The sequence below is a fragment of the Vicia villosa genome, unplaced genomic scaffold (genome assembly GCF_029867415.1).
Source record: "Vicia villosa cultivar HV-30 ecotype Madison, WI unplaced genomic scaffold, Vvil1.0 ctg.000371F_1_1, whole genome shotgun sequence".
Lineage (NCBI taxonomy): Eukaryota > Viridiplantae > Streptophyta > Magnoliopsida > Fabales > Fabaceae > Vicia > Vicia villosa.
Window position 1 is genome coordinate 32,910 of NW_026705172.1, and position 9,600 is coordinate 42,509.

Genomic DNA, 9,600 nt, shown 5'->3' on the forward strand with positions numbered 1-9,600 from the left:
ATTTTTTGAAAACAAAGTGAGCTAAGCAATTAAGAGCCCATGGATAACCATGGATGCAAAGGGTGCCTTACACCTTCCCTTTGTATAACCTACCCCCAAACTCAAAATCTTTCAAAGGTCTTTCCTGTTCTTTTTGCCTTTCCAATTGGATAAAATAAAAGTCGGTGGCGACTCTTGCTATCCGCAACATTTCAATAAAGTCAGTTCACTATATTACAACAATGTTTTGGTATTTTTCGCAAGAGTTCTCTTTTACTGCTTCTGATCAGAACTTCTATATATAGGCGTTGAGAGAAGATGACCGTTGGGTTGCATTTAATGCTTTGCGTGAATAGTACAGCTTTGATTTAATGTTTCACACTTTTGTCAACTACCTCGAGCCATGCTTTTCCTGCTTTTACTGATTTTGCCTTTTGTAGCTTCTAACGTTCCTTTTGTCAGTCAGAGATTAGACTTAATAGCCTGTCATCTTGTACTTTCTTCTGAACTCAGATTTGTAGATACAACGTTTGAATATCAGAGTCAATCAGCTTGGTGCAGAGCATCTTCTTGTCTTCTGACTTGAAGAGCTTGAGCGTGATACCATTCAGAACTTCAGTGTTTCTGCTTCTGACTTCATGTTCTTTTGATGCTTCATAGTCCATGTTCTGATTCTGCTTGACCATCTTCTGATGTCTTTCCAGAGCATGTTTTGATGTAGCCATCCAGAACCTTCTGAGTCAGTGCTTCTGAGCGCTGAATTGTGCATACTCTTTATGTATTTCCTGAAATAGAAAATGCAAAGGATTAGAGTACCACATTGTCTTATACAAAATTCATATATAATGTTATCATCAAAACATAGAATATTGATGAGAACAAATCTTGTTCTAACAATCTCCCCCTTTTTGATGATGACAAAAACATATATAATTGATATGAATTTGTAACCAGAATATCAGATGACAAAAGACAATTGCACAAATATAGCAAAAGCATATAATCAGAGTGTGTGAATATTTCTCCCCCTGAGATTAACAATCTCCCCCTGAAATTAATACTAGAAGAATTTATAAATAAAAGACTTCCCTGAGTATTTTTCCATTTCAGCCGAGACTTTCACTTAACATAGAACTTCAGAATATTCAGAGCTTCTGCTTCTTGCTTCCATAGGACAGCTTCAGAACTTTGAATTTCTCCTTTGTAATCAATTGAGTCCAAGCATGCTTGATTCTATCAGAACATTCTTAAATGTATCAGAGCATTCTTACATTCTGGAATGTATCAGAGCATGTTTGATATTATCAGAGCATTCTTAAAAAATATATCAGAGCATGAATGTGTTGGAGCATTCTTCTTGCTTCTGATCTTGAAGCTTCACAACACTAAGCTTGCTTCAAATCTTTAAGAGCATGCTTCTTTATAGAATTGCTTTTCCCCATGTATTTGCTTCTCATGTTGAGCTTTTTTAGAATATCTTCAATCCTGCAAAAAATCTCAAAGACATAGAACTTGCAAATAATGTTAGGAAATGTTGATACTTAATCCCAGCAACTGATATAATAAATCAATTCAATTATCATGTTTCTCCCCATTTTGTCATAACATCAAAAAGCATAAAAGATTCAGATGATAAAAGACACACAGAGTGAAGAAGATAAGATTTCATTCATTAATTAGAAGATACAAAAGATAGAAACAGATGCAAGTCAAAACAGATGCATAGAAACAAGGAAAACAACTAAGACCAAAGACAGACTACGACGGGCCAAGCCTAGAAGCTAAGATGGCCAGAAGGTTCTTAATCTCAGTAGTGTCTTCCTTCTGATTCTTCATGAATGATCTGAACTCATCATGAGTATCCTCGTGCTTGTCCAGACGGGTAGCCAAATCAGCTTGATTCTGTTGAAGAGCCTTCATAGTGTTTATCAAAACAGAGGCAGAAGGTCCATCAGAAGAAGCATCAAAGCTATTGTCCATCACATGAGAATTCTCAGCATTTGCTTCAACCATGAGAACGTCATCTTGATTTTCCTCAGCAGGAGTTTTCTCAGCAGGATGATTCTCAACATCAGCTTCTGATGCAAAAGCATCTTCAGAATACACAGGAGCAGGGATCTCAGCATCTGGATTTTCAAGAGCCAGAAGAATGTCAGCCAGATTCTCTGGAGGTGTTAGAGCAACCGGTTCTGATAGGTATTCAACTTCTGGATATACCATATTTGGTGCTTTAACAGAGGGATTCTCCCTAAGCCAGTTGAATAGAGACTGAAAGTCGCCAGTCAGAACGTTGTATTGAGGCTTCCACACAACCATAGCCAGAGGATGCACTTCTTCAAGCTCATCAACAGATTCCTTCTCTTCAAGAGATTTCCATCTGGTGATGGGATAGAAGTAGCTTTCTTCAAAGTCCCTAAGAAATCTAGAAGGGCCAGGAGCATCATCCATACAAGCTTCTTGAAGCTTCAGAAGGTCAGATTGAATCTATCTTCTGAAAGCTTTCCAGAGATTCCCAGAAGCAACATAATCCATCTTGTCATTATGTGCTACCTTCAGTGCATCTAAACCTGCCTGTACCTTAAGCTTAACAAATTTAAAACGAACACCAACAGAGAGTTCAAAAGGTTTGGTTTGGAATTTGGTGGTTGAAGAGTCTGGGTTCAGAATGAAGTAGGGTTCAGGTTCTCTTTCAAGAGTGAGCAAAGATTCTGCTTCATTCTCAGAGTCCAAGACAACAACAACATGGTCAGGGCGAGGTTTAGGTTTGTAGTTACAGTCACGCAATAGGTTGTTGAAAGAATCAGAATCAAAAGATTCAGAAGCAGCAATATTGCGGACTTCAGGATGTCTACAATAGAGGGGTTGGAATGAGGAGGAGGTTGAGAAATGGAGAAAATGGTATGAGGAGGAAAGAGGGTGTTGAGGGGTAAGATTTCAAGAATTGGTTCAGAAACAGGGTGGTCAGAAACAAGATCAGGCGCAGTGCCTTTAGTCTTGGGTGAAGGAGGAGGGGTGAGAACTTTGGTGGTTGGAGGTGATTTAGCTGGGGCTTTTTGTGGTTGAATTTCTGGTTGAGAGAGTGGGGGAACTTTTGTTGGTACAGATTTTGAATATAAAACAGGTACAGAACCAGGTTCAGAAATATGAATACCAGAAGATCTCTTCTTGTGAGGCCTCTCAGATTCATCTCCAACTGCCTTCCTCTTCTTCTGAATCACTACCTTCTGCTTTCCTTTTGAAATTTCTTTCTTCCTTTCTTCTTCCTTCTTCTCTTCTTCTTCCTTATTCTCTTCTCTTTCAACAACTTTCTTTTCTTCTTTCTTTTTCTTGTCTTTCTTCTTCTTATCTTTCTTCTTTTTCTTCTTCTTTTCTTTATCCTTTTATCCTTCTCATCATCCTTCTTCTGCTTTTTCTTTTCAACTTCACCTTCTTTCTTTTGATTCCCCTTCTGTTCCTTAGCCTTTTTTTCACTTCTCTTCTCTTCACTGATAGATGGAAGGTCTAACCTTCGCTTTGTTCTTCTTTCTTGCTGGGGCACAACTTCTGAAAAGTCTTTTGATACTCCATCCTTAGTAGTCATAAGCTTTTGCTTGCTGATCCAGATAGGATCACATTCAGAACCAGCTTCCCTGTGTATAGCAAGGTAATGAACCATAACTTCTAGTCGTTCAATTCTGAAGAACACTTCGAAATCAGCCAAAATAGGACCTCTTCTGGTTCTAACTTCTGGATTTGCTTCAGGAGTAGTATCAATAGTCTTGATAATGCCCATCTTCTTTAGAGTATTAGCATTTAGAGTACTCCCAATAATGGTGTAAAGATTATTGATTATACCAGCAGACTCCAATTGTTCAACAATCTTAGCTTGAACCAGAAGATTGGTGATGATCCTCCCAAAAGGAATAACATTCCTCTTTTTGTTTGGATACTTCAGCCTGTTTTCATCTCTAGAGTCATTCACAGCATTCCACATGTGATTGAATATGATGTAAGGAATATCCACCTTCTTCTGAGTACCAAGGCAATACATGATGTATTGTTGGTCTCTGTTGACAAAGTTTGATGAACTAGTTGACTTCCTGTGGTAGAAGCAACCCATAAGAATCTTAGTCCATATCTTGCATATGGTTTTCAGATCCTTAACCTCCTTCGATTTCTTCCCATTTTCATAAATTTCTGAGTAGACAGCATCCCAGTCTGTTCTTGGAGTTGCTTCAGTAGCACCTTCAGCATTCATTAACCCAAACAACTTTCTCAAGGTGGTTTTAGTGATAGGAAAGAATTCACCATGAATAAGAGAGATGATAGCCTTAGGCATCACGGTTGCATGAATCTAGAATTCCTTCACTAGGTCTGGATAGACTGGTCCACAGAAATCATAGAACATTGGCGCCCATCCTTGAAACCTTAAATTCTCTTCAAGATGAATGTCATGTTTTTCCAGATTTTCAACATCAACCATTAACTCACAGATGACTTCAAGTTGATCCAATGGAATCGAACAAATGATTGATGGAACAAGTTGTTGCTCTTGTTCTTGTTGTTGCTGAGATGAAGAACTATCATTCTAAGTAGAAGGGGAAGCCATGGAAGCACTTCTGAGATTTATGGGTTTCTTTTTAGGGTTTGAGAAGAGAGAGAAAAGGTTGCAGAAACGCATAAACTTAGAGAGAATGAATTTGAGAAAAGAGAAAATGAGATTATGAGAGATGTATAAATAGACACGAATTTGAAACAAAATGCAATTAAGTTCTGAGAACAAACAGTTACAGAATGCAGAGAATCAAATGCATTTAATGTTGAGTGACGTTAGGGTTAAAACATGATATTTTAAATGATTTGCACAGTTACCTAGGGCGGCGTCTCATCAAATGCACGCATGCTTGTCCCTATAGAGTTAAGACGTGTTCATCTTCTGGAGTAGCTGGTGACAGCTGTTTTGCTTTAAAAGAAATTCTGAATCAACTTAGACATATGAAACGTTAGCAATAACAGAATCAGAATATCTAACTGATCAACATTCTCAAAACTTCTGATAAGAGAATAAATGATCATTTCAAATCTAATCCATATATCAGAACTTCTCATCCTTTCATTCTGGGCATAAATCCATATTGATATTCTTCAGAATGAACTTAAACCTATCTTCAGCAAGGGGTTTTGTAAAGATATCAGCCCATTGATGGTCTGTATCAACAAAGTTTAAAGATAGAACACCCTTCTGAACATAGTCCCTAATGAAATGATGTTTAATCTCAATATGTTTAGCTTTGGAATGTAAGATTGGATTCTTAGATAAACAAATAGCAGAAGTATTATTACAGAAGATAGGAATGTTACTCTCATATATCTGATAATCTTCTAGCTGACTCTTCATCTAGAGCATCCGTGTACTACATCCAGCAACAGCAACATATTCTGCTTCTGTTGTAGATAGGGCAATTGTAGCTTGCTTCTTGCTGTACCAGGAGATCAGATGACTTCCAAGAAATTGACAAATTCCAGAAGTACTTTTCCATTCAACTCTATCTCCAGCGTAATCAGCATCACAGAATCCTACTAAGCTGTATTCTTCAGATCTTCTGTAGACTAAACCAACATTAGTAGTACCTTTCAGATACCTCAGAATTCTCCTAACAGCAGTTAAATGAGATTCTCTAGGATCTGATTGGAATCTTGCACACAGACAAACACTGAATAAAATGTCAGGTCTAGAAGCAGTTAGATATAGAAGAGATCCAATCATACCTCTGTAGAGCTTCTGATCTACCTTCTTACTTACCTCATACTTACCTAGTACACACGTTGGATGCATAAGAGTCTTTGCTTCTTTGCTTTCTGAAAGATTAAACTTCTTCAGAAGTTCTTTCACATACTTGGTCTGATGAACATAAGTTCCTTCAGAAGTTTGATTGATCTGGATCCCAAGAAAATACTTGAGTTCTCCCATCATGCTCATTTCAAACTCAGCCTGCATAGACTTAGAAAACTCCTTTCCAAGTGTAGCATTAGATGTTCCAAAGATAATATCATCAACATATATTTTGCAAATTAAAATATCCTTTTTAAAGGTTTTACATAAGAGATTTGTATCCACTTGTCCTCTAGTGAAACCATTATCCAGAAGGAAAGAACTTAATCTTTCATACCAAGCTCTAGGAGCTTGCTTCAGGCCATATAATGATTTCCTTAATTTGAAAACATGTTCTGGAGACTTAGAGTCTTCAAAACCAGGAGGTTGGTGGACATATACTTCCTCATTTATAAAACCATTTAAGAAGGCACTCTTAACATCCATCTGATACAGAGTGATGTTATGTTGAGTGGTGTCATACCCCAAAATTTGCCCGATCAAATCTACATCCATCAATCCATCAGGGGTATTAAAGCAAGGGTCTCGGGGTTTAACATTTCTATTGTTAAACCTATTCTCTTATAAATTATTTTTGTTAAAATGTGGGGTGAAATTAGCAGGTGTTTTGGGATCTAAACGTTGGACCCAATTACTACAAGGGTTCTACCATTTTTTGGATATAATTGTCTTTTCCTAGCATTTCTTTTGTTTTTAATAATTGCAATTTTGTTAACTAACTAATATTATTATTATGAGAATTATTAGTATAATTAGAATTATAATTATTAATTTTAATACTAGTATTATTATGTTTATTTTTATTTATTTTTTATTATTAACTTAATTGGGTAATAAGCCCATTAGGTATAGAAAACCCTAATGTTGAGCATTATAAAAGGGGGCTAATATTCATTCAGAAGGGGGTCGGTAATGTACATATTTTTCAGGGGAGTTGACCGACAAATTTTGCAACCCTTATTTTTCCCCATACATCTTACGTACATACCATCCATCTTTTCCAATTTTTCAGCCATCCTTATAGTACTAGAACCATTGTTTTTTTCACAAAAAAAAACCTGTACATAGCATTAACCCAAAACTTCATCCGAGACCTTTCATTACCGAAACCAGGCTATCAACACCCTTGCTCTTGGGCAAGACGAATTTTAGGCCATAGTTTCTTTTCCGCCATCAACATTCAACTCTGTGATTTTCAAACAACACGCATCGAAAGACCGACATGAATCAATGTCCATCAACTAAGCAATTTAACACGCAACAGAGACACAACGAATTCACGGTCCATCCTCAGCTTCAGCTTGCACTCAGCTCATTAGAACGCATCGGACCTACCTTCATCGCTCCGAACAACCCAACACCGATTCCGCAAATTCACGGCAAGCGGCACAACAAGTCTGAAGCAGAAAACACACATGTCCTCAACAAACAGCATCACGCAACCACCTCCTCCATCGGCAACCGCGTCCAGATCCGTGAGCGCCGCCACACGCCGAGCCAGCCAGGACCAGCACCGCAGCAACACACAGCATCACCTCCGCGAGATTCGCACTCCAAACACGTCGCTCCTCCGACGGCTCCAAAACAACCACAAACCACCAAAGCCAATTCCGATCTACAAGCGGTCATACTACGGTGAGTGTTCTTCATTTTCTATGGATTCCAATGTTAATATGTGTTTAGTTTGGTTTGAGAAATGGGTATGAGAATGGCTGAGATATGGGAAAGAGAAGAGGAAAACGTTAATGTTGTTTTTTGTGGTTTCTTTCTTTTTATGCTGAGTAGGTATATATGTGCTTTGGTTTTGTTTTTATTTATTTTATTTGGGAAAGGACACATGTCGCGCTATGACTGGAGCTTTGAAATATTTGAAAATCAACTAAAATGGTTACTGGTTTGTATGGCTATTATCATAGAATAAGAGATAAGAATGGTAGTTTCACACGTTATCCATTCATTCTTGTTTTAATATATCTTTTTGAGTCATGTGATTCCAAAGAAGTATTTTAATACCCATTTCGATCAAATAAATTACTTTAGGTTTTTTTTTAATTATTATAAAAACTAAATATAATAAAAATACTAAAAACACTAAAAATATTAACAATATTAAAATAACAATTTATTCTGCTAAATGGTTTTAACCAGCTATTGGTTACAATGATTAGCATTTTTCCTTTATCAAAATTCGTTATTATTTGTAATCGAATCTATCGACTATGAGGAGTAACGATAATTTAAAATACGCACATTTGCTATTCGTGGTAATCGAATCTATCGATTATAGTGGTTAGCAATCCTCCCTTCAATCCGTTAGCCGTGGTAATCAAACCTATTGATTATCGTAACTAATGGTAACAAATTAAAATCAGGGTTGTACACCCAATCCTAAAAACACTTCCCAAATCTAAAATATTCAAAACACTTCTAATCAAACTATGGATTTTCATCCTTATTCAAAACTACGATGGGTAACTCAAAATACCTCCAAAACCATCTCAAATCAAATTACAACTCTAAGGGCGTACAACCCTCCCCGAACTACGTTGACTCTGATCCTCCATAAGGAGGTACGTAGGCACTTGGCAACAAGGCGAGTCCCCCTCTTCCAAACTCTAATCATGTTCAAATAATTAGCCTTTAACTCTATTTACTGTCTGTCATCTTTCTTTATCTTTTGCCACAAACCTTCATCTTTGCAATGTTAACCTTTAGGAAAGGGTTTTGGGTGCCTAACACCTTCCCTTAACCCGAATATAGTATCTTACCCTAAATCTCTTAATTGCATAGGTTTCCTATTCGCCTTGGTAGAATAGGTGGCGACTCTAAATTTAAATTTTTAGGCAGGTTGCTACAGCTGGCGACTCTGCTGGGGAGAACTTAATAGTGAATACTATGCTCCTATAGGTTTTAGGTTTTGGCAGGGTTTAGGTTTGACAACTTTTTAGGGTTTGGCTAATTCGCCTTTTTTAGGGTTTGTAATTATTTTTTTTTATTTTTATTTTTTTTTAAAAAAATTTGTTTATTTGTTTTTTATCTAAAAAATATTTAATTGTTTATAATATGTTTATATTTAATTATTTAGGTTAATATATTTATATCTAATTGCCTGTTGTTATATTTTTATGTTGTTATATTTTTATATGCATTGCTGGTATTTTCTATGTTGTGTTAAACCCTAAGTGTGGGAGTTAACTTTGAGATCAATAGGGGAGCATGAATCGCCTACGAGTCTCATTGATAGCTCCACTCGGAGTGGGTTGAATATTCGGAAATGTCCAAAACGAGGCTTGACTTTGTTGAGGGCAGGACGAGATATTTGGCTGATCTCTCCGGGAACCTACCCCAAAAATTCGAACCTCATGGATAAAATGAGTTGTTCTAAAATCCGAAGAGACAAAAAAGTCTCGGAGGCTACGAACGACCCCATGAGACCTTCTAGAACCCCCCTATAATAAGGTTGGCTCCCAAGAGCCGCTACGTCGAACCTATGAACTTATGTGATTATGTGATATATGTATATATATATGTGTTGATCATTTTTTTATTATTATTTCTTTTTTCCATTCATCATACATCAGGGGCATTCTTGCATCATATCTTATTCAAAAAAAAAGAAGGAAAAAAGATATCATACATATCATGCATGGCATACACATCATTTTCATGACATTAAGAGAAGATTCCTCTTCTATCTCCAGAACAAGGGACCATTGGGAAGGATAACCTAACATCCCAACCATATTATC